This window comes from Caretta caretta, chromosome 1 (genome assembly GCF_965140235.1).
Source record: "Caretta caretta isolate rCarCar2 chromosome 1, rCarCar1.hap1, whole genome shotgun sequence".
Classification (NCBI taxonomy): Eukaryota; Metazoa; Chordata; order Testudines; family Cheloniidae; genus Caretta; species Caretta caretta.
In genome coordinates, this window is record NC_134206.1 from 263551845 (window position 1) to 263578127 (window position 26283).

Genomic DNA, 26283 nt, shown 5'->3' on the forward strand with positions numbered 1-26283 from the left:
TGAAAAGACTGGAGGTCCTGGGACAACAAATGATCTGGTCAGAGCAAGAAGACTTCCGCAGCTTTATGATGAGCTGAACCAAATCCTCAAGACCCACCTTTCCATCCAGCCCATCGTGCTAAAGCATTGCACGGAAGTACCACCTGGCTCAATAAAGAGGAAGAGGAACAGCAACTCCCCGAACCAGGCAGCCAAGGGGAGAGGAGCTAGACCTTTCTTTGGGATGTGGGGGGAGAGACAAGCAGGACAGGGTAGCAGAGGCAGTGGCCAGGTCAGCATGGCAGGAAAAGCCCTGTGCAGCTGCTATACAGGTTTTATTACGAGATGAACTGATGCCGGGATGATTTTTAGGCTGTGGGGAAAATTTTGCAGGTTCCTATAAACTCCACAATTAGTGTTTTTTATTAAATTGCATTTTTTAAAAAGGACAAGAGCAGCAGTACCCATCTCTCTTCCCCCCACTATTCCTCCCTCCCTCTGCCAGCACAGCATGAGCAGCAGCTGCTTTGCCTATTCTTGGTAATAATGAGGGAACCAAACTGGGATTCTCAAGTTGGCATCCCTTTCCCCTTCCTTTTGGCTGCAGGAGCCATTGTTTCCATTCAGGGTGGAAGCACCCAGCGGGGCGTGCATACCAGCTGGATGAGCTATGCCACGTGACCAGACTCAAAATGGCAGACAAGCAGGAAGGAGACAAATTAAAAGGTAAAACAGAAACTGCAATTTAAAAGGAAGCAGTTTCTATTGCAAGAAATTACAAACTGGGCTCTATGGCCATGGCAGTTATGTTACATTGTATCTGTCAACACATACGCTTGGCTATGGTGCCTTCGTAGCATGGTGCTTTTATCTGCTTGCAATAACTTTTTGTTTAATCCATGAAAAGCATTGCTAATCAGATTCATCCAATTTCATATCTTTGAAGCAGTGCAAAGCAGACTTAAGAATTCTTCCCTGGCTGGGAGCCTCCACAAAGAGATGTTCTTCCGAGGATTTGTAATAAGCCATCTTTGTTGCTCTATTGCAGTGACCACCACATGGTCCTCTCCTTCCCTCTTCATCAGCCCCATTTTCACCTTAAAGTAATCCCCACCCTATCTTCTTACTGTAATGTCTGTGACTTCTAATATGTCCTGAGCATTTCTATGCCACAAACAGAGTGGCTTAACAGTCGGCACTGGAATTCAAAACTGAACTAAAACTGCTACTTTTATAGCATGTCTGAGTATTCCAAGAGATTGATGGAGCATTGCTATGATCCACTCTGATTTCTTGTATTTCACTGTAGTGTGCATTCCAGCAATACGGATGTTCCAGAACAGGTAGGAAGGTATGCAGACTAACTCCACAGCAATGAGGTCCAGGAAGAAGAAAAGTTAAGAGAACCGGATCATAGAAATACATAGAGACACAAACCAGGATTCAGAGCTTTGTACCAGTTTAAAGAGCACAAGATGAGGATCACCTGTGAAAGGCAGTACTGAAAAGCTCATGGAGAGGCAGGACAACAAGCAAGTTATGCAGGATTCTATTTGAACAGGAAGGAGAAGCAAAATGGAGGACAGAAAATTCTAAAAGAATCTGTTTACGTAAAAGGCACAAGAAAAAGTGACTTTGACCCAGCAGTGGGTCCCTGCTCCTGTACCTGCTCCACCTACCCAATACCCGTGGCATCAATCAGGACAATAGTTCTTGGACTGCCTCCAACTCCCAACTCCCTCACAATCATTTCCCAAGCACTCTTCTACCCACATGCAAGAGAATGGACAATAAAATGTACATCCCAATGAAAGGCACTTCAAGTGCTACTAAGAAAAGATCTATATTGCCTCTGCTCTTGTACAACTGTCATTTTATATATGTTATATTTTGCATGTCCTGTAAGCTTGTCAGCATGTAAAATAATTTATTGTTGAAATCAAACGTTCTTTGTACTTTGCACATCAGTGATACTATTATTTAATATCAATACATCAGTTCACTCCTCCAACATCTCTCTCACTATTGGCGCACAAAACCCTTATAAAGTCATCCGAAGCATAATCCTGCCACCAGAAAAGAAAAGCACTGCAATAATCCACTCTTCCATAAACCTCCTCACCATACAAAGACAGACAATTTAGGTCTCATACATTAAAACAAATCCAGCTGCATCACAGCATGAAGTGATTCACTATACACTACAAATCCCAAGTTATATTCATTTCACTGTTCCATACTCAATTCCCCATCACCAGTTTGAAAGTGAGTGCACGGAGCATTTCTAATTTATGCAGCATGGCAATTGAAGCCTGTGCTAACAGCCTCAGGTGTGACCACTTGTCTGTCCAGATGTGCATAAATTAATTCCGGTCTTAGCACTGCCTTAGCACTTCACTGTTCATTGACGTCATCATCTTTGCTTTCACTTTATGCAAAATGCAGCAGGCAAATACAAATAATCAAAAATTATTCACTGAACATTCATTGCAGGTCAAACACCTCCACCATGGTTCCTGTCTTCCAAATGCACACTCTTAACAACCATCTTCCTGCACCATCCAAGTATATGGTTTAATCTGTGTCTCGTTTGATCAGGCAGAGGTTTATACAGCCATCCTAAAGGGATTACAAAGGCTCAGCCAGAGTTAAGTGAGGACAGAAATACCATCAACATCAGAGCTGTTCAGTGGGAATAAAGTTCTACTTTGCTTGCCGTTCCTACACAGACATCCATGAACACCCAATGATTCAGAAAGGCCTTTGTCTCCACTGAGGCGTACCCTTTCTCTTAACATACTCCTGGGCAAGAAAGGAGACACAAAATGTGCACATGGGATCCATTAACATCCCCTGCACTGCTTAACTCACTTAGTGAGCTCCAGCACATTAATCACTTAGATTTTGTCCCCCACACCCAATGACTCACTGCTGATACATACTGCCCTGCAAACCTCTATCACAACAGCACCCCCATGGACTTCTCAACCCCATGCTGATGCCCAATAATTACCCAGGGCAGACAGTCACCACAGGGCAATCGCCACTTGCTTTTCAGTGACAAGGAGAGCTTATCCTTGCAGTCTGGCACTACCATTTCAGGGCTAGCTCACCACAGAGATCCAGCAAAATTGTCATCTTCATCCTTAATGAATGCTGCTTTTGCTGTTCTTGAGACCTGGGATGAACAATCTAGTCCCACCAGGCTGTGGTCATGGTCCAGACACAAAAGCACCACTCCACCTGGTGATCAGTTGCAAGCACAGCACAGAGCCACCTACTCAGGCAGTTTGGCGGTGGTTTTGACAGTTGCATCCTAAACACCATGAACTTCTAGAGTTGGTCTCAGTGTCTCAGCAGGTACTGCCTGAACACCCAACCACTATGCCTCACAACTGCTTTCCAAACACTACAGCAGAAACACAGGAGCAAGAGACAAGCTTTTACCCTAGCCTCCATTTTGAAAAAGAGGCTAGGAACTTATGGTGATCATTGAGAGTTTATGGGATTGCCTGGGAAATTTTGGAAGTTTGACCTCTTCTCCCATAATTCTACTGGGCTGTCAGACGGTCTATCAAAATATTTCAGAAGCTACTGCTTCAGGTGGCTACAGAAGGAACTGTAGCAGAGGCACCCAGAAGACCGAGCAACACAGCAGTAGTGTGAATGTGGGGTAAAACTGCTATCAACCTGTACCCCACGGCTAGTGTGGACTCACAGCATTATTGGTACTTACACTTGTGCATTGCTTCAATTACCAACAGTTCAGTTCTCTAGTTTAAACAGGCCTTTGTTTTCAAAGGAGAAAACTCAGGGCTTAAGGGGTTTCCCCACAGATCAATGACCGGTGCAGCCTTGTCTGCGCTAGAAAATTAAGTCATGTTAGAACATGAGCTACACACACTGAAAAGTCATGTTTAACAGGGTTAATAAGGTTGTGCTTTAACATGACTTAATTTTCGAGCGAGAGCAAGAGAATGGAAACCTGCTCTCAATTTGCTTAGTCCTGCGAAGTCTGCAGTGAGAAGAATTTGTCACCAAAATTAAAATGTGAAGTTTTTTGTTTTTAAGGTTTAACTACTGTTGGCATTGCTGAAGGCAACCATATGGTTGAAATGTTATGCAGGCTGAAGGCTCAAAGAGAATGTAAACGAGTGGCACCCTGTGATTTAATCATAACCATAAGTATTTTATAATCTCATTGGGCTCTCCAGCTAGTGGTGTCCCACTATACTACTTTTACTGTTTTTCAGCAAGATGGCTACCATCAGAACTATGCTCAGAAATGCCAGCTATAGTTACAAACTTAAAAATACATTTCACAGTCAGCATATTAGTGGTGACAAACTTTTCTTACCCTGTGAACATTCACACTGATAGGCTTAGAAAAAACAGACAGCTCTCTTCATAGGGGAAAAATAGACTATTTAGAAAAAAAATCCATAGTACTACATCCTCCATTTTCTGTATTTCCCTCCTTCTCTTGTTCTTTATCCCTAGAAGCAATTTACAGACAATCAATTTATCTCCACAGCAACCCTGCAAGGTATTTTTCCCTATTTTATAGATGACAAAATAGTCTGTACAGAAATTAAGGCTGATGTTACTAGAGTGGATTTCTGACTCCAGGTATGGGTAAGCAACAGGAGCAGATGAACTCTTGGCACAAAGGTGTGGCACAAAGACCACACATGTATGCAAATAACATTCATAATAAAGAATGAGGGGTGTTACAATTTGAACATGAACTGAGTGTATCATTTTAAAATGCAATAATGCACTTTAAGTGACTAAAATGGCATCTTGAGGTTTCATGTTTCTCTTTCAATGACTTCTACATCAATTTTGCTCAGTTTACTGTTTTTAAAAAAATAGTGTATCTAACTGCCAGCCTTGCAAACTCAGCTGGGGTCATTCCAGTGTATGCATCATCACCAGAATTAAAGATTCTGCAACTGGAATTTTGCTGATAATTTTGTTGATGATAATGAACAAGCCAAAAGAGAATCCAATTCCCTCTGTCATAGCTTTATGGGCTCTGCAGGGCTAACAGGAGTAAAAACCTACTTCTGTCATTAAAGTCAGCACCTATGTATGACTCTGAATATGCACAGGAAGCAGCTCTGCTGAGTAAGATGGTCTAGTTTTAGAGTCACTTTTCCGAGCATATCGACTCCTGAAAGTTTCATAGAATTTAAGGGCCAAGTTCTCTTCTTTCACATTAGTACAATCCAGAGAAGAACATATCTATTAGTTACATGGTTTGAAAAGGCAGATTAAACCATGTCCAGTTCCTACTACAGACAATACAAAAGAGACAACCACTTAGCTTGAGAATTAAGCCACTTGAAATGTCTTCTTTGGGAAAATAATTCCACAGAAAAGGGGGTGGGGAGTACTCAGCAATGCTGTGATACTGTCCCCTCTAGATGCACCTATTTTGATAGTTCAGTACTAGTTTTTCCAGGCTTGATACCAATTCACCTGACCTCCAGCATCCTCCGCCTACCCCTTCTGCCTCCCCTAACAGAAGTTCCCTTACCTTGCCATCTCCTCTCTTACTGCCAATGCCCCCCACCATTCCCTTTACACTTCCTCTGCCCTGGCTACCAAAAAAGTATTATTTGCATTACAGTAGTGCCCAGAGAATCCATTTAGGATTAGGGCCCTATTGTGTTAAACTGTGTACAAATAAATTAGAGCACTCAAAATCCCAGGACACTCCAGTCTTGCACTTTGTGACTTGCTTAAATCTGAAGGGATCCATTTCTCACTCAGATATATCTAGGGTTGCCAACTTTGTAATATTTAAATGCCAGACAGTCCAGCAGGAATGCTGGAACCTCCCCTGCCCCGCCTCTTCCCCCAAGGCCCTGCCCCGCCTCACCCCTGCCCCACCTCTTCCCCCACCTCTTCCCACCCCCCATTCGCTTCTCTTCCTTCCTCCCTCTGTCAGTTGCTGCTTTCCCCCTCTTCTCACCCCTCTTCTCACACTCCCCTCTGCCTGGGTCAGGAGGGACTCGCCTGAAGTGCCGGGGCTGGGAGCTGCATTTGCCCGGCGCAGGTAGGAGGCTGCACCAGATGAGTACAGGCTGGTGCGGTGATGACCCGGTGCCTCTCCGCCTGCAGTAACCAGACTTTGGGTGTCCGGTCAGTAGAGCTGAGCAGACACTGTCAGGTCACTTTTTCAACCAGACTTTCCAGTCGAAAACCAGACACCTGGTCAGCCTAGATATATCACTCTAGGGCCATATCTATGCTAAGAGCACTTTACTGGTACACTTTAGCAGTGGTTCTCAAACTTACTTGATTGCGGCCTCACCTTCTTTGTATCTGTAGTAGTTTATGTCCCCTCTCCCACGGGCGCCTGGCCAGCAGCTGTCTCTCTCCAGCCACCCAGCTCTGAAAGTAGAGCAGAGAGCAGCAGCTGCTGGCTGGGCGCCCAGCTCTGAAAACAGTGCCGCTGCCAGCAGCTGCAGAGAAGTAAGGGTGGATTGGTACATAGAGCCCTGCAAATCCACAGATATCTGCAAAAATTGTCTGCGGATCACAGTTCAGATGTGAATACACATTTTTGAATCCGCGCAGGGCTCTGTTGGTATGGCATTGCCACCCTTAATTCTCTAAGGCTGCTGGTGGTGGTGCTGCCTTCAGAGCTGGGCGCCTGGCCAGCAGCCGCCACTCTCTGGCCACCCAGCTTTGAACATGCACAAGTTTTTCTTCTTAAAGCTTCTCATGTGCCGCCCCCCCCCAATACATTCCACACCCCCACCGTTGGAGAACCTCTGCACTATCGCACCAAAGTTCTCCTACTGTGGATGCAGTAGTAGCAGCAAAGCTGCACTTTGCAGCAGTAGAACAAAACAGCCCCCCATGAACAAAACAAGCTATGCCGATAAAAGCACAGCTTTGCTGGTACAGCTGTCGCTAAACTAGGGACTTCTGCTCACAGTTATGTCACTCAGGGATCATACCACTTCACATCCCTGAGTGGCACAGCTGTGTCATCAGAAGTCTGTAATGCAGACCTGGCCTCAGAAAGACTTGAAAGCCATGGATTCTGATATGCAAAATCTTAAAGATGGACTGTCACACAGAGAAAGCAACAAACATGAGAATGCTTATAGCAAAAGTAACTGTCCTGCCATTCCACATTTCCACTGCAGCAACTGCAGATATTAGTGCCCAAATTAGAGGTCTTTTGCTACCCAATCCTGAAGTGATCTTACAGTTCAGTACTACTCCCTGAAGGCTGTTTAGAACTGCAACTGGTGCAGACTGCAGCTGCCCACCTGATAAGCAGGATATTGTGCAGGGAGCACATGAATGACATCCATTATCCATGATCTACAGTAGCTTCTCCTGGTGAAGTTTAAGATGTTGAGGCTGACCTAAAAGCCCTGAATGGTCTGTGTCCTGGCTACCTTAGAAACCACATTAATTACTCAAGAAAACCACAGATCAGCAGACATGCTTGAGCAACAGCTCCCTACTTCAAATAGGCAGTCTGACATTTTCAGTGAAGTTTTTGGGACACCAGAACTCACCTCCAAGCACTTCCCCAGATTTCTTGAACTTCAGGATATGCTATCAGGTGCTCTTTTCCTAGGTTTTTCCAGAGGGGATGAGTCAAACAGGATAGGAACAGGGTGAGAGAGAAGAATTTTTATTTGTGGGTATAGCAGGACTGCCTACTTGGCCTGGCTTTGGGCTAGCGACTGACGCAGTTTCTCCTCACTCAGGTTGGATCACCTGACCTTCCAGCTTCGACTGGTTGCTGCAGTGATTTGGCCCTCCAGCTAAATCATTAAAGAAACAAGTCCACCCCTTCCAACATATCCAAATCCAAAACAAACATGAAAGAGTCTTCCACCCCCCACAAGCAGAGTCCAGCCCCTCCTTTCTGAGGGTTTGGCTTCTTTCTTGAGTTCCCCCTGCTCTCTACCAAGCAGATACTACTCCCAGAGCATCCTATTGGAGCATCTCTTCTCCCCCTCCAATTCTACACAGAATTTGTTCTTATCTCCACCCCAGAAGATCCGATGTCATCACATGACTGGCCTGTCATGTGACTTTGCTCATTTATTCAGTGTTGCCAACTCTTGTGATTTTATCCTGGCTCTGGCAACTTTGGGGTGTTTTTTTGCCTGACTCACAAATCTTCTCTCATTCAAAATGGCCACCATCCCCTGTTACCCGTCAATGGGGCTGATGCCAGCAAGATGGCTGCCATTTCCCTACAGTCTACATACATGTGGCAACAAGGCTGCCCTTAATAAAGACGGCTGCCACCTCCCACTGTTTCCAGTGAGATTGGAGTCATGCCCACAGGCAAATGGCTGCCACTCTGTGGGCCAGGGGGCTGGACAGGACACAGGCACTGAGAGGAGAAGCAGTGACACTGTTGAAAGGTGGATGGGGAGGGTGAGGGGAATCAGGAGGCAGATTTAGGAGTTACAGGAGAATGGGGTACAGGGGGAAGGACTGATTCTTGCAAAAGGCTAAACCAATTCCATATTGTTTTACTGTGACATTATGGCTTATATGAATGATTGACATAAAGTTTAAAGTTCTTTAATATGTGTATCTGTGACTCATCAACTCTAAAAAGTAAAATAAGTTTTATCTGCAAGCGTGAACCATGATGCATTCATTAGCTCAGTAGTTCTTGAACTACTTATTTCCTTTGATTAAAAATGGGTGGTAAACTAGGAGGGGAGGGAGTCAGGACACTAATAGGAAAGGAATGGCAGTTCCCCAGTCTTAAGGGTGAGGAAATGGTAAATGGAGCCTCCATCAGAGCAGCCAGGGAGAGGTGGTGCATTTAAGGTTGACTTTTCAACTTGAAATTATCACACACACACACACTGGCAGATGAGTAAAGAATATTAAAAAATATGATCTGATGGGTTTTTAAATCTCATGATTTTGGGGGCCAATTTCACGATTTCTGATCTCTTGAGATTGGCAATACCATTCTCTCCACCTGGATAAGCAGGCTAAATATGTCACAACTGAAACTGGACCGATCTCCCTTTAAAGGGACAGTCACCCAGTGACAGAATATATAAGATACCTAGAATTTGAAAGCTGCTTTTTAATTAAATTGAAAAAAGTAAATCACTGCCTGTTGCCACAGAGAATGAATGTGATGTCACAGACTCAGCCTCCTGGCTTCAGGGTAAGATCAAGCAGGAGAAGACGACAAGGCTGTGAAATTAAAAACACCTATTTTAAAGCAAATGGGTTTGATAATTAGAAAAAAGTGTAGCACAGGGAAATGATTAGGCCATATGGTGGGAAGCGATTTTAAAGGTGAACTGCAAAGCTGTTTTAAATAAATGAAGAAACTACTTAAAATCCCAGTTCGTTAACAGAATGGTATATGTGGAATTAACTCTTTTGTTTTAAAACTGTGCAAAAAAATAATTAATTCTCCTTTGACTTATTTGCCAAGTCTCTGAGGGGGGGGGGGGGGGTAACGTTAAAAAAAGTTGTTTCTGATGTTATTACTGAGAAGAGTCAAACTTCTAACACATTTTCAGATGTTTTGCAATTTGCCTTAAAGGGAGATCTATTTATGGGATACAGAACCTTTCCCCTCTAGATCACAGTGTCAAGCAGTCCTAGCTAAGCCAGCAGTGACCAACAGTTCATTATTGATGCTGTATGTGTCACTCTTATAACTCTCATAACAAATGGACATCTAGGGATTTTTCCCGTAGAAAGTCAATGGGCCACAATCTGCACTGTACAGGAGTCAAAGCTAATTCTGGTCTTCTCTGTGGGTCATTATGGCCCCCGATGCAAGTTGAACTAATAGCAGCCTTGCATGGCTCCCTTAAGGGCTCCTCCGACGCCTAGAATAGCCAGATTATATCAGCCATTCCTGCTGTCTGCCCACATCTACCCCTAGCACATCAGAGACAACGCAGAAAGCTGCCTATATCAGCCCTATGCTGCCTCTGTACTGAGAAAAGAACAGGAGTACTTCTGTACTGAGAGAATTCTCAGGGGACTGTTCCACCACTTTTAAGGCCCCTTTACATCACCAGAGCAGTGGAAGAGGGCTGCAGCAAGGAGACTCTCCCATTATCTTTGTTAACCCAGCTACACCAGTTCTGAAGAAGACTCCACTATGATTTTTTTTACAAGTTTGTGGCCAGTGAAATAAGTAATAAGTTTATAAATCATTTTAATTAAAAAAAAAACCAGAAAATACTACTTTTGTGTGTTCCCCATCCCCATCTCCGGCAATAAATCAGGACTTTTCTCCCATTTTCTGCAAATAAATAACCAGCCATAGTCATCAGACTCTCATGGTTCTTTAGTAGCCTGTGCAAAGTGAGCTAGGGGATCGCAATCCAGACCTTGGCAACATAACTGCTTACATCAAAAAGCCATAATCACAGTTGGTACTAATCTGCAGACACGGAATTGGCTAGGGAGAGTGAATTCTCTTCTCCCCCAAAAAGAGAACCTCTTCCAGGCAGGGCTGAGAGTGTAGGAAGCTAGCAAAAAGGAAGAGAGAGAGAGAGAGAGAGAAAAATCGGTATTGCCAACACTCATGACTTTATCCTGAGTCTTCCAATATTTGCTGTTTTACCTGGAGCCATGCTGCATGAGAATCTCAGCTTTCATAAAAAAATTACCTTTCCAGCCCTCCAGTTGCAGAGAAAAGTTTGAAAATGTGAGTCATAAAGGCTCACTCAGAAGACAAAAAGAACTCCAAAATCATTCTCGTTTAAAGTGTCAGCATTTTTAAGCCAATCATGATTTTTGGCAGGGAAGGGGGCTGACTCATGTTCTTTGAACACTTGGTGTTGATAATACCAAGTAATCTCTCATTTTGCACCCCAAAATTTTCAGTGAGAAGAGCTGTGAAACATCCAGGGAGATATTCAAGTATGAGAAGGTACTAGCCGCACTCTTTCCACTGCTTTCCCCTTGTGCGAGAGCAATCTCCTGTTACTGGAACCACAACCTATCATCAAAAATGGCCATCCATTTTGATCCATTTCCTACATTTAAAGAGGGAGGGGGACAGAGGAAGGGGCCTTAACCCTTTCTATCTCCTGGGGTTTATTTATTTATTTATTTATTTATTTGAAGATAAGAGAAAAAGCCCATCCAGGTCCAGTTCAACATTTTCCTGCAGAAAGGAACTGAGGCTCCCTCTCTCTCCTGCCTTGAATACTCCAAAGTAACCCCCAAACCTCCCACACACATGCGGCAGAGGGAAAGCTCTTGCAGCCCAGAAACACTCCCAGCTGGACAGGGCTGGTATAATCAGGCTGTTTTGTTAAGACTCAGCAAAGGTGACTATTTGGTGTGTCAAGGAAGGTGCCCAGGAGCAAGTTATTTTCATACAGTACACAAGGCTTTAAGGTAATGCAGAGAGCGAGAGCTGGAAGAGAACACTGACAATTTTCCACAAGACTTGCTACCCTCCCCCAGGCTTCCTATAACACACACACACCCCTTATTCCCATAAAGCTCTGTAACCTCTGTTACAAACTCTGCCCTCTTTCTTCACTAGCAATCACAAATTGCCCACAGGCCCATCCTCACCAGCCTGCCTCCCTACAGTCCCCTCTTCCTACCCACAAACTCCTCATAACCCTCTTCACCACCCCCCGCAAGCTCTCACAAAATTTCCTGAGCAAGTTCTGCTGAGATATTTTCAGACCACCGTGGGTCAGACCACCCTGCTATCCCCATCCGCAGCAGGGGTCCAGTCATAAACCCGCAACAGGGAACGTGTCACACATGCACACCCACCACTTGTCTGTCAACTTCAAAATCACAGTGGGCGAGGGGAGGGAAGCCTACAGCCAGCAGCGATGTGGCTCTGGGTATGTCTACATTACAGTGGCACAGCTACGGTGCTGCAGCTGTGCTGCTGTAGCACCGGACTGTAAATGCTTCCTACAGCAGCAAGAAGGGTTTTTTCCATTGATTTAGGTCAGTAGTTTTCAACCTTTTTTAATTTGTGTACCCCTTTGGTAATCTTAGACATAGTCTGCGGACCACAGGTTGAAAACCACTAATTTAGGTAACCACCTCTCCAAGAGGCAGATCTATTCTAGGTTGACAGAAGAATCCTTCTGTCAACCTAGCTGCATTTATACCAGGTGGTTAGGTTGACCTAACTACCCTGCTAAGGGCACAAGATTTTTCACAGCCCTGAGTGACATAGTTAGGTGGACCTGAAAATTTTAGGTGTTGATCAGGCCTCATAGAGGCAGTTTTTAATCTGGACTAAGCTTTATAAAGAAGAGAGAGTTGCCACGCAATCCTTTGCAAAATTCAGAAAAGCATGAAATTTTGGTTAATAAAAGCCTTTTGGGTGCAACAAAAGAAAAATAAAAAGGCAAATCACAACACAAAGATAGACGAGCTAGGTATTAATTACTATTATTAAGCTTTAACTATTTGTTGATCATTACAAAATTTTACGTAGCAAATGGAGGTTAAAGGCTGTTGAACGGAGAGACACCCAGTAGCCACATGACTGACAGGAATCCATGCAAGAGGAGTGGAACCATATGGAAAATATCAAGGGAAGGAAAAAAATATCATCCAGCTCTTTGCATAGCTTTCAGCAGCCAGTTTTCCCTCTTACTGTACAGAAACTGCCCTGATTCAAACTTTCTCTCCCGGTGCCCCTTATAAAACAGATTGCATTGCCTCCCCACCCCCATTCCTCCCCTTCTGTTTCTCTATTGGGGAGCAGGATGCTGACATTTTTTTGAAACCAAATGGTAAGAAGAAGAAAGATGAATTCCCAAGGGTTAACTGTACTGGGGCTGCTTTTCTGAAAACCTCTGTGGTGTGTGTGTGCATATGTATCCGTGCACACTTAAGAAAAGGGAAGGTTGCTAAAGAATGTGAAATGTGAGAGCTACAGATTCCCCCATCACCACATCCCTCCTCCTGCCTTCAATAATACATTTCAGCAAACAGTCATTTTTCAAAGCCCTTTCTCGGGGGGGGGGGGGGGAGGTGAAGAGCTCAGGTTACATTTGGGATTTTTTTAAAACCACAACAAACACCACACAACGAAAATTCAAAGAAAAAAAAAGCCAGACCTGCTGTTTCCTTTTACAAGCCATTTATTTCAAACAAACACACAAATTAATGCAGTTTCCCCTTCCTCCAAGCTGTTAAAAGTCTGACAAAAAAAAATCTTCCATATCTAAAGAGCTTTAGTTGTTTTAACTATTTCCAGCTTAATCTGCCCTCCACCCCACCCCCAGCTGATGTTGTTTTCCCCTAGAAACTAGCTTTTAATCGCTCCCACCTCCCATTTCCGCCAGTACAACATCAAAGGCAATATATTTGGGGCAAGGGCTGTAGTATCCTCCTAAGAAAATGAAGCCTGCACATCTACCTCTCCAGACGGTTAGGAACATACACACACTCAGGATAAGCAGAATTTAAGAAAATAAAGAATTGGGGTCGCACCAGCGCAATCGCCTTCCTGCGTTAGTCACTTTTCCTCTGCTGATGACCCTTGGCAAACCAGCCGCCATGTGAAATTAAACAAGCCCCCCCTGGCAGAGTGGTGTAGCCTGAAATGAACACCTCCCCCTACCCTAGAAAGTCACAGCCTTTCTTTGAAAAGGCTCTTACCTTGCAAGGCTTCCTTATTGTCCCATTTTAGCTCCTTTCCTTTTGTGGGGCTTTAGTATATGTATTTAACATTCTTTGTGGCACAAAAAGAAATGGTTACAAATCCTGTCAGGTCATGTGATTGAGTGAGTGGGGTTTTTTTTTCTCTGTTTCTCCTTTTTTTTTTTTTTCTTTCCTTCCTCTCCTCTCTCTCTCTCTCTCTTTCTGCTTTTAGGACAATACTCTACAGCCTGGGCTCAATGTGTCAGGCCAGACTGGCTGATGACAGAGAGGAGGAGGAGGAGCTGCTGCTGGCAGGGCCTGGCTCTCATGGCAGCTGGGGCTGGGAGGATGGGGCCTGGAGCTGGTGTTGATTAGGGTTCTGACATCTCATAGTGATGCCTTGAGGAGTAGGAGGAGAGTGTTTTGTCTGATTTCTTTTTCTTTGAATCCTCCCTTTCCTCCTGCTTCCTTCCCATCCTGGGACCAGAAGGAGGGGGTCTGTGCTTTGCTGGGGGACCCTGGCAGGCTCCTCGCAGGCAGCTGAGAGCTGGTTCTCTTCTACACAGCTGAAACCTGTAGTATGAACACTGCAGGCTGAATCAGACTTTTCCCCAGCCTCACCACTGGGCCACTTCCCTCAGTTCTGCTGAGCCTCCCGAGGGCCCTTGCTTTTTCAATTCCTAGGGGAAAGGACCAGATTTCAAAGAGTGGCAAAGATCTCTGTGAATACAAACATCTTAGTGATTCAGCCAAACTGAACTAATCTGCAACCCTCCTCTGAAAAAGTGCCCAGGTTTTAAATGTCTTTTCATTCTTTTGTCACAGTTGCCTTCACAGATATGATAGGCTCTGTACTCTTAAGGGGGGGGGGCAGCACAGACCCAAAACAGGGTGTAGGTTTTGAGGGGTGAAAGCCCAGCAGGGTCAGTTGGCTATGTTTCTCAGGGTCCCATCTGAGCTGAGGGTAATTCAAGGAAACCGAAAGCCTCCTACCTGCGCCTGAGTCTAGTGGGGATCAATGTCTACAAAGAGTGGAGCTTTCAGGAAGGAATAGGCTGCTGGCATAGAAGAAAGAGCAGGGCTTTTTAGACACACAGCTGTTGCTGTTTTTGTATTGCCATGGTGTTTAAACACTGCTCAGCTGCATGAAGGGAGCGTGAGCAGAGATTTCATAGAATCATAGAATATAAGGGTTGGAAGGGACCCCAGAAGGTCATCTAGTCCAACCCCCTGCTCAAAGCAGGACCAATTCCCAGTTAAATCATCCCAGCCAGGGCTTTGTCAAGCCTGACCTTAAAAACCTCTAAGGAAGGAGATTCTACCACCTCCCTAGGTAACGCATTCCAGTGTTTCACCACCCTCTTAGTGTAAAAGTTTTTCCTAATATCCAATCTAAACCTCCCCCACTGCAGCTTGAGACCATTACTCCTCGTTCTGTCATCTGCTACCATTGAGAACAGTCTAGAGCCATCCTCTTTGGAACCCCCTTTCAGGTAGTTGAAAGCAGCTATCAAATCCCCCCTCATTCTTCTCTTCTGCAGGCTAAACAATCCCAGCTCCCTCAGCCTCTCCTCATAACTCATGTGTTCCAGACCCCTAATCATTTTTGTTGCCCTTCGCTGGACTCTCTCCAATTTATCCACATCCTTCTTGAAGTGTGGGGCCCAAAACTGGACACAGTACTCCAGATGAGGCCTCACCAATGTCGAATAGAGGGGAACGATCACGTCCCTCGATCTGCTCGCTATGCCCCTACTTATACATCCCAAAATGCCATTGGCCTTCTTGGCAACAAGGGCACACTGCTGACTCATATCCAGCTTCTCGTCCACTGTCACCCCTAGGTCCTTTTCCGCAGAACTGCTGCCTAGCCATTCGGTCCCTAGTCTGTAGCTGTGTATTGGGTTCTTCCGTCCTAAGTGCAGGACCCTGCACTTATCCTTATTGAACCTCATCAGATTTCTTTTGGCCCAATCCTCCAATTTGTCTAGTCTGTCTTTATTTTGGTTGCACCAGAGAAACCTGAAACCCTTGAAGAGGGTTTCCCTGCTACTTTACATAACATTGCTGCTGTGCTTCAATCCTGCTGCACGGGCATGGGCCTGGACCCTGCCACAGAGACCATAAAACCAAATACCACTATAATGTAAATAAAACACAGTTACATCTTCCAATGGGGAATGGTTTAAAAAAAAGTTCTCTCTCAAACACCATCATAGCTGAGCATTGTGAAACCTAAATGGGAGAGAAAGAAAACACTTTCTTCTGCCGTTTAATTATTTGTCCATTTTAACTGATCCTGCCAGATTCCCTCAGCTATGGAATGGAATTCTGTTCTAGTCTATAAAGATTTTTATGGTGCCCTCATTCCATTGTATCTGAGAAACTTTCAGTAGTGCATTAAGTGATAGGACTAACAGAAGAAGAGCTCTAATTAAGCTTGAAAGTTTGTCTCTCTCACCAACATAAGTTAGTCCAATAAAAGATATTACCTCACCCACCTTGTGTCTCTAATATCCCGAGACCAACATGGCTACAACAACACTGCATACTGACTAATGTAAGGGGACTATTGGTCCCTTACTAAAACTTAATGGGGGTTTTTGGTTGACTAGCTCCCAGTACCAAAGGGAAGGGTCAGTGGGAAATCAGAACCCTGAGACTGACATTCCCCAGAGGCAATGGGGACAGTCTAATGCTCCAGGTCAGCCTGATTGACAGGGCGGGCAAGCTAATGAGGGGGTCAAGAGGCCAGGGAGACCCCATCCTCTGTGTGAGCTGGAATTGCCTGGGCCACAGTGGGGTGAGCTAAGGAGAGAGCAGGAGCCTGAGCTGAGCTGGGGAGCAAATCTGTGGCAAATGGAGCCAGAGGTGCAGCCTGAGCTAGGGAGAGCATCAGCAAGAGCCAGAGAGGCAACCCACGGAGCAGACCTGTGCTGGGAGGAAAGCTGCAGCAAGCCACCAGAGCCAGAGGGGCCAGAAAAGCAGCCCAGGGAGCTGGAGGCAGAGCACCTGTAGTGCTGGGGCTGGAGCAGTCCAGAGCTACATGTGGTGAGCAGCTGGGGAGAGCGAAGGGAACCCTGGGCAGAGGGCCCAGTGCAGGGTGACCCCCTCAGCCAAGAGGCCTTGCAGGCCGGACTTGGAGAAGGGATCATAACCCCCGACAGGGAAGGCAGGAGGCTGACACTGGGAAGAAGGGTCCTGCCACCTAGAGCCTGAAGGCATGTGGCCACTGCCAGAGCAAGTGTTCGACCCACAGCATCCCTGCAGCTCAGCCAGGGCCTGGGCAGGAGGCCTGGGACGTGTGAGGAACAGACCATGAACTTCCCTTACATTCCAGAGACTGCTGTTTGTGATGTCTCCATGCCACAGAGCAGAGTTATGTGTTTTCCTTTAACCTTTCCCATTTTTTTCTTATTTTTTAAATTAATTGCTATTTAATAAATTGTATTTGTTTTGAACTGTATGTAACGATCAGTGGGTCAGGGAAGCATCCAGAGCAGAGAGAGCACCCTGGAGTGGGGACACCCTAGCCCCTGTCCCAAATGACTACAACAAGGTTGGGGGTAAAGCCCCCAGGAATCCTGGGCCCAACCTTGTCGAGGTTACAAAGACTCTGCCACACAGGAGAATGGCAGGGGAGTCCTCTAGGTTAGGCAGGTGTAGTCTCTGGGTAAAGGGAGTGGGAGCAAGGACTCAGATCCGTTCATTAGCCAATTCCACCGGGGTAGGGTATAAACCCGGAAAGTTCCTCACAATTAATAGTGGGACCAATCCTCCACTTACACTAACATCTGTCACATGTGGTTCATTTTTTCTCTCATCCTCTCCCCAGAGTGAGAACTGTGTATACAGTGGTGTGTTTTGTTTTGGTAAAGGTGTGGGTTTTGTCCAAATGTACATGCAGATTTGTGTTTAGGTTAGAGAAGGCTAGGTGGAAGCAATGCACCTTGCGCTTGGAGCAGAAGGTAGTGAGGTCTGTGATGGTCCTTAGTTCCTGGAGGAGTTAATTTCACAGTCTTGGGCTGGCCCCTGAGAAAGCACAAGCAAGTTTTTCACTGTGGCACCCACTCGTCATTTTCAACTTGGAGGAACTTGTCTGCATTCCTGACAACTGAGATAAAACATTTGTGGGGAAATATTCACCCTTTCCATTCTCCAGAAAAAGAGTTTTAACACCCCCCACCCCTGCTATGTGAAGCATAAAACCTCCTGTTACAGACTAAGAACATACAGGTCTGTGTTTGAACGGTTGGGGACATAGAGCTACACCTTTTAATGGCATTGAAATTCAGTGGAGTAGGAAAGCTTGGAGGGAGAGAGTGGAAAAAAGATATTTTGCTTAAAAAAAAGCGGGTGGGAGGAGAAGTTGGCTCATATATATACAGTGGCATTGATGGACCCCCAAAAGGGAGTCCCATCCAATCCAATTTGACTGAAAGGATGGTAGATGCAACATATGAGCCATTAAAAAGTGGGGCAGGGGAGCGGGAAGAAATAGTTTGGGCTCCAGTAGCGGAAGCAGTAACAGAGACAGTGGATTTAATATATTTTTGCAATTTGATAGAGCAGCAAAAACCATCCAGCTAATTTAATTTGAGTCTTCGTCTCACGAGACATAGGAAATAGTCCAGGTTTTTACAACACTGGTGAGTCCACAATTTGAGGATGTGTTCTGTTCAGGACAGCTCACTACCATTAAGATGTTGACAAGTTGGAGGGAATTAAAAGAAAAGCCAGGAAAGGATTAATTTATGCAGAAAGCCTGGGTATGTGCAGCTTGGCCAAATGAGAACTAAGAAGCATCATGATAACTGTGGATAAGTATCAAGGGTGCAGAAACATCAGGAAGAGTTATAGGATGAAACTAAGCAAAGGAAACAGTCTATTAGGCTGTAAAATAGCATCCCTAAGGAAGAGGTGGAAGCTCCATTACTTGACCCATCTAAAATTGAACTGAGCAAAGTACTTGAGAAAATTATTAAAAAATAATCCCACTGTCACAGCCCAATCATGGGTGGCCAATGCCAGTCTTCAGAACCAGAGCCTATGGTCACAAGACAAGAATCAGCTGGGTCAGGATACCAGCAGGTTAGAAACAGGAGACAAACTGGAGGTCAGAACCACAAATCAGATGAGTCCACCAGTTCAGGATGTCAGGAAATCAAGCCAAGGGAAGGGGAGGCACATAGTCCAGAACAGGGTGGAAACAAGTTGTTCAAACAGCTTTCTGTTCCTGCTTCCATCTTAAGAAGGGCCAGCAGGCCAATCAGCTGCTCTGGGACTCCACCAATTGGACTGCAGCGGCAGAGGCTCAAACTGGGGCTGGGCTTCATGGGTCCCAGGTACACAAGCCTAGTTTCCAGGAGGGTCTGTCCATGCAGATGTATTCCGTTGAAAGCTACACCTTTGGTCATACTGACTAAGTGGATCCCAGTGTCTATGTTTGTCCGCATATATTTAGAAGTCCTCCTTTGCCTTTTCAAGGTGTCTCCAACTCCTCTTGGATACGATGGATGTGTTCTACTAAGTTCAAGGCAGATGGACTGGGGGAGGATATGGGTAGTTGTGGTGGAATCTGGGTGCTACCCATAGTTGATAAAGAAGAGGCTGTGGCCTGTGGATGTGTGGTCTGCATTATTATATGAGAACTCTGCATATGGTAACAGTGAAGACCAGTCATCCTGGTGATAGTTGATGTAGCGTCGTAAGTATTGTTCAAGGATCTGATTGCTTCTGTTGATGGTAGGCAGAGGACAGGTGCACATGGACTCCTAATAAACATAGGGCCTTGTGCCGGAAGAGGGCAGTAAAGTGTGGTCCCCAGTCAGGGGCACCAGAATAGGGGGGCCAGAGCGCCATGGCCCCTCCACTTTTTACCAGCTGTAAGGACGAGTGATGGGGGAGGGGTCTTGAGGAGAAGAGGTAGCATGAGGATGGAGCCTCAGGGGAAGGGATAGCACAGGGGTGGGATCTCAGGGGGGAAAGGGTGATGTGTGGGCTCGGGGAGAAGGGATGGCATGGGGGGCACGGTTCGGGCGCCAGTGGCCCCCCACTTTTAGGAAGCTTCTGCCGCCCCTGTCCCCAGTCAGAGGTGATATGATGCAGGAGGCCATGAAGACAAACTATATTGTTTCAGACCTGGGCACTTTCCTTCTCAGAGGATAAACCTGTGCAGGGAATAAGAGTGAGCCATTTTAGAAAAGCGATCTACTGCTGTCAGGATGGTGATAGAACCACTGGATTCTGGTAGTTCCATCACAAAGTTCAAGGAAATGGCTTCCCAGGGCCGAGATGGGGTGTCCAAAGGTTGAAGGAAACTGCAGAGTTTCTGGCAAGGGATCTCGGTGAGGGAACACACCTGGTAGGAAGCTATAAAGATCTTAGAGTGCATTCAAGGCCACCAGAAGAAACCAGACATTAATTGTTGGGTTTTCTATCACCCTAAGTGTCTTGCCAAGTTGGAGTCATGGCAGAGTTGGAGAACTGCCACCGTCACAGGCCCGGGGGGAAAATAGATGTGGTCCTTCACAAACATAATTCCCACCCACCCCCAGCTGTCGTGCATGGCTTGACAATGTCCAACTTGGATGGAATTCTGGAGATGGCAGTGAGTTGCGTTAAGAAAGTTATGGGATTTGAGAATGTGGGCTGGTTCCAGACTGGGACCTTGTGGATCAGAACCATATCTTCAGAACAAGGCATCGGCCTTGCTGTTTCTGGTTCCAGAGTGGTAGGTCAGGGTAAAGTTGAATCGGGAGAAGAATAGGGCCCATCAGGGCCTTGGCATTGGCAGGTACTCGAGGTTCTTGTGATCCGTAAACAATTGGACCGGATGATGGGCCCCTTCCAAGTAATGTTGCTACTCTTTCAAAGACAGTCTTAATTGCCAGGAACTCCTCGCCCAGGATCTCATAGTTTTGCTCAGCAGGTGTGAGCTTTCTTGAGTAGTAGGCAATGGGATGCTGTATTTGCTCAGGAGAGAACTGTCCTGATCGCTGTACTAGAGGTGTTGGCTTCCACAACAAAAGTTTGTTCCGTGACAGGGTGGGCCAATACTGGAGCAGTGGTGAAGGCAAGCTTCAGTTGCTCAAATGCATGCTGGGCCTCAGATGACCAGTGGAACTTGGCGTTTTTTTTCGAGTAGGGCAGTGAGGGGCTTGGCTTGTTTTGGAAAATCCAAAATAAACCTCCAGTAGAAGTTCGCAAAGCCTAAAAAGTGTTGTAGGTCATGCACGTTGCAGGGGGCTGTCCAGTCACAGACAGCCTAGAACTTGAGCAGATCCATCTTGATGCCTTCTGGGGACAGGATGAAACCCAGAAACCCTGTTGAGGTCAGATCAAATGCACACTTCTCTATCTTAGTGTACAAACTGCATTGTCATAGTCTCGTCAGGACTGTGCAGCTGTGAGTGGTCTGGTCCAGATCATCCAAGAATATCAATAGATCATCTAAGTACACTACCACAGACTGGTCCAGCAGATCTTGTAGCACATTATTAATGAAATGCTGGAACATTGCTGGAGCATTATTCAGTATGAATGGCATAACCAAATATTCAAAGTGGCTGTAGTGGGTCTGAAAGGCCATCTTCCATTCGTCGCCTTCTTGGATACGGAGGAGACTGTAAGCTCCCTGGGGATCCAGTTTCATGAATGTTTAGGCAGCCCCCACATGGTCCAACAGCTCAGGGATCAGAGGTAGCAGGTAACAGTTCCAGATTGTTATCTGATTTAGGGCTCAATAATCGACAGAGGTGGAGACTGCCATCCTTTTTTACAAAGAGTAGCTAAGCACCGGCTGGTGAGGTTGACTTGTGGATGAACCTGTGGGCCAAGTTCTCTTGGAGATATTCTCGCAGTGCCACCAGTCAGACTCCAACATTGCATATATCCAGTCAAATGGTATCTTTGCACCTGGCGGAAGTTCTATAGGACAGTCATAGTCCTGATGTTGGAGGGAAGTTTTCTGAATTCTTCTTCTCAGAGACGTCAGTGTAGTCATGGTACTTGTGGGGCAGTTCCACAGTTTCCCCAGTAGGTGTAGATTGTGGGCAACTACCCCTACTTGAGCCTTCTTGGGTCTGGGTGCAATATTTGGGTCATGCTGTTGGCAGAGTTCAGACAGGAAGATGACTTTCTGTTCTCACCAGTGAATGAGAGGGTCATGAAGGGTCAGCCAGGAGATGCCAAGGATCAAGGGAAAATGCGGAGAATGGATCACACCAAATTGTATCTTCCTGTTGCCAAATGGAATGCTTAAGGAGCTGTATACCTCAGTCCTATACACACCTCATGATACTACTGTATGTACCCAAAATAACCATGCAGGGCATACAGAATGCCTACACAGAGCACAAGGTCATTGGACTACACACCATGCTTAATGCAAACTGTCAGACATGAACAAAGTAAAGTACCCAATGCTTTGGAGGCAGGAAGCTGTAGTCATAAAGTATGCCAAAACCCTTTTACCATTTTTCCTCTTCTTTCGTATGGAATTTGAAAAGCAACGGGCTGGAAGAATAATTAAATCTTAAGATTCAAAAGCCATTCTTATGCTTCTGGGGTAGCTGATGGATCCCCACTCTCTGTCACCACTGTCAGCATGAATGGGGCAATTGTCCATGATGTGTCACATGGTTTGTACTTTGCCACAGTCACAATTTGGTGATTCTTTGATTTTTCCATTTGTGTAAGAGAGCACCACACCTTCTGTGTGTTGTCTGAACACAGCTGGGTGCAGTTCTCTGCCTACAAGGGACGCAGAATCCTGGGACTTCTTTCATTGGATCTTCAATCAGGTCTTTCTTGGGACATCACAGGCAGCCCATGATTCGAGCCAGCAAGTGCTGGTGTCCTTTCCATTGGCCTGTAGCATTGATGCGTAGATCCAAAAAGGCTTCCTGGATTTGAGTCAGCAGTGTGGCAGCAAATTGAAGTCTTGGTGTATCAGCAGGTCCAGAGTGGACAGCATCTTGTTGTACTCCTGGACCACAGCAGTGTCTTGCATGATGTTGCATGATGCCCACAGCAGCATCTTGCCCGAGGTTGTGTGATGCTCACCAAAACTGGAAGCCAAGGTATTGGTGTTGATTTGAGATGCCTGCTAACAATCGTGAGCATGGCATTAATTTCAGTGTCAATGAGATTGGTGTGGGAGCTGTTGCACCAACCTGATGCGCAATACTCTGCTGTTGAAAAGAACAGGATTTATGCTGATGTTCAAAGTGTGTGTGCATCATATCCCCAGGATGTGCCAGTGAGCTTCTGGATGATGACAGGTTTCAGAGTAACAGCCGTGTTAGTCTGTATTCGCAAAAAGAAAAGGAGTACTTGTGGCACCTTAGAGACTAACCAATTTATTTTCGTGAGCTACAGCTCATGCTCAAATAAATTGGTTAGTCTCTAAGGTGCCACAAGTACTCCTTTTCTTCTGGATGATGTTAATCTTTGTCTTTATCTTCTTTTTGATATTGTCAAGGTGTTGGTGATAGCTCAGCGCCTGATCGAGGGTAAGTCCAGTGCACCATGGATTATGGTAATATGAAAGAGGCAGATCACAAAAGTCCACTTTCAACTGCACTTTGGCCTTATGGTTACTTGAGTGGAAGGCAGAGACGAGTGTTTTCCAAGTGTTGGATTTCAGTTGCAAAGCTTTGAAATACATCTCAAATGTGCTGAGGTCATTGTTCATGACCTTTTCTGTGGCATCCAGAGAGGATGCTTGCGTTGTTAGCTCAATGTCATCTACATAGTTGAATTTACAGCATGATCAGAATGTCGCTGGTATAGAGAATGAACAGTGAGGGCGCTAAAATGGATCCCTAGGGGAGGCCGTTGTTCAATCTCCATGAGTTACTGGCAGATTCACCAAGTTGTACAGTGAAACTTCTGTTACTCAACATCTTGGTGATGAATCTGATGGTTGTTTGGTATGAGAAAGTGAATGATATTTTCAGCAGGAGATCTTTGCATCATACAGTATCATATGCAGAAGAAAGGTCAGTGAATGCTGCCGTTGTTTTTAATTTTCACTGGTAGCCAGATTCTATGTAGTCTGTGACCAGATGCTGGCCTTAACCTTTTATTGCTGAAGTTCCCCTTCGAGGTCACCAACCCTCCCCCTAGTGTGAGAAGCAATGATGGAATGGATAACCTCTCTCCAATCATTTATTCTTGTTGCTGTGATGATCACTCTGAATCCACAGACCATGAAACACAAATCCTTTGGTAATATTTGGACTCCACTCACCTCTGACAAACAATTCATTGCATCTGGCAGCAGGAATTTATGCAAATGGACAAAACCTCAAATCTTAATATTCTCTAGTTAAAGCACTAATATAAAGATGTCTTTTTAAAAAAAATACATGTGTAAGTAATAAAGCCACCCTGAATGCATACTAATAGCCCATTTATACCTCACCACACCACTATATATTCTTATTTATATATAATAAGTGCAGGAAAATACATGATGCTGTGGGGTATCCATCAAGTGCCGCAAAAACCACACCACACCACATCAATGGTTGCTCTATGAATGCCACACACTGAAGAAAAAATATTCTACAAATGTTCTAAAGAGATTTTAAAAGTTTATTTTTATTGGGATATATATATTTATATATATCTCCACTTCTAAAGTCAGGTGCATTGGTTACCATTAGTCGAACCGCATAGGGTTCAGGTGGAGGCATAACCATCCCTAAAATAGCTTTTCTATACATAAAAGTCATAATTTTAAGGACTGATTTTAAGCTCAAACTCTTCCAGGGACTGATTTATTTATTTAGATGTATCATATGGCTCTCACCACCTCTTACATAAATAAGCATGCCAACATATGGAATAGAGATGGTCAAATGATAAATATATCACATGGCCTTGTAATTTAACGTATCACATGGTTCCACAATTTTTCATGCACCTTTGGCTGCCTCATTTGCACTCTGCCCACTTGTCCATCTTCCTCAGACTAACATTCCAAACCCTTCAGCAATCTCAAACAGTTGCCTTTATTTAATAAAATAATCAATCTGCTATAAAAAAGTTTCTTTCTTTCTTGTGAATGTGACCTCTTCCCATCTCTGGTCTGAGTACCAGGATGGGATGTATTCAGTTCTAGAAGTTCAAGACTAGTCACACATTCAAGGGCTGATCTCTTGTGACCCACCATGATTAGAAATGGGAGATTTATACCATGTAACAGGGAATATAACCCCCTTTCCAGGGAGAGTCTACATTTATTCTTCGAGTACTCCTGTTCTGCCATGGGAGTCTTGAGAAGTTTGGACCGCACTTCATCTGGAACCTCACCTCACAACTGTTCACCAAGGGTGGCCCTACCAGTGGTACAAGACTCTGAACAACATAGTTTTGAGGGTCATTGGAATATACAAGCCTCTCCACCACCACAAGGTAACAGTCCAAGGAGGGCATCTGGAGTGGTACCAACATGCTGCCTTAGGAAGATTCTCCGTATCACATGGGAAGATTGTCGCACCCATACCAGCATTCTCTCTGCAGCTAACATCACCAGCGTTGAGGTGAAGATTATGAAACATCAACTTTGCTGGGCTGGCCATTGTGTGTGGGTAGTTGATACTCGTCTTATGAAGCAAGTCCTCTTTTCTCAACATAGTCATGGTAAGCAGACCCGTGGGGGACAGAGGAAATGCTACAACAACATTCTGATAGTATATCTTAAGAAGGGATGCATTGACCCAATGAATTGTTAAGAGCTAGCTGGCATTAGACTGCAAAGGCATAATATCATACATCAAGCCTCAGCCCATTTTGAAGAGAATCGCCTTGCTCAAGAGGTTGAGAAATGGCAGAGGAGGAAGGGAAATGTACAGCCTCCCAGTCAGCAGTTGTGCTCTCTCCAAGCAACCACAGGTACTGGAACTGGGGGTGCTGCAGGAACCCTAGGCTTGAATTGGTTTCCATTATATACAGGGTTTACAGTTTGGTTCAATGACTGTCAACACTCCCACCTCCCCATAACAATTGTTCTAGCACCCCTGCAAGAAACCATCTGTCATATATGTGGAAAAACCTGAAGAGCATGGATTGGACTCCTCAGCCATCTTAAGTCTCATCAGTGATTTTTTTCCCCCTGGCAGACATCCTCGTATCCAGGGATAGTCACCGACGACATTCATTCTAGGCCTGGATGAACCCAAGATATCTGACCTTGAGATTGTGATTTTTGCGGATAGAAAAGCTATTTTAAGTCATTTTTAGTGGGATTATAACTCCCTCTATTAAAATGGATTTCATTTTGAAATCTAGTGTTCGCTTTTTGCATTTTACTCAGGTAAGAGAGTGAAACCAGACTGGAAAGATTTACTTTCTATTTTTCATCCACTAGCATAGCACTATTGTGTTTGGGTAACCAACCTGGCAGAGGAGGATTTACTGCACCTTGAAATTGTGGTTTCCTTTATATGTTACTTTTTAAAAATGTAATAAACATTTCCACACCCATTAGCTCTGTAAAACATCTCCCTTCCCTTTTTTTTTTTTAAGAATCTAAATTTGGAATTAAAACCACTTGACAGTGTTCCCTTTAAATGAGCAGATGGTGAAAGTGTGACTGAAAAGCAGACATTTGCTTACAATTACTGTAGACATTTTCTTTGACTAATACTCTTTGCATGTTAGGGACTGCCTCACAAT

At 45.0% G+C, this 26283-nt stretch overlaps 1 protein-coding gene across 1 annotated transcript in view; it reads right to left on the minus strand.

The window, feature by feature from the left end:
• TCF20 (transcription factor 20) overlaps window positions 1-13867 on the minus strand; it is a 211144-nt gene extending 197277 nt beyond the window's left edge. Inside the window, exon 1 of the mRNA XM_075124218.1 lies at window positions 13615-13867. The gene's annotated coding sequence lies outside the window, so the exon portion shown is untranslated. The remainder of the gene's footprint in view (window positions 1-13614) is intronic.
• Window positions 13868-26283: the final 12416 nt, after the last annotated feature.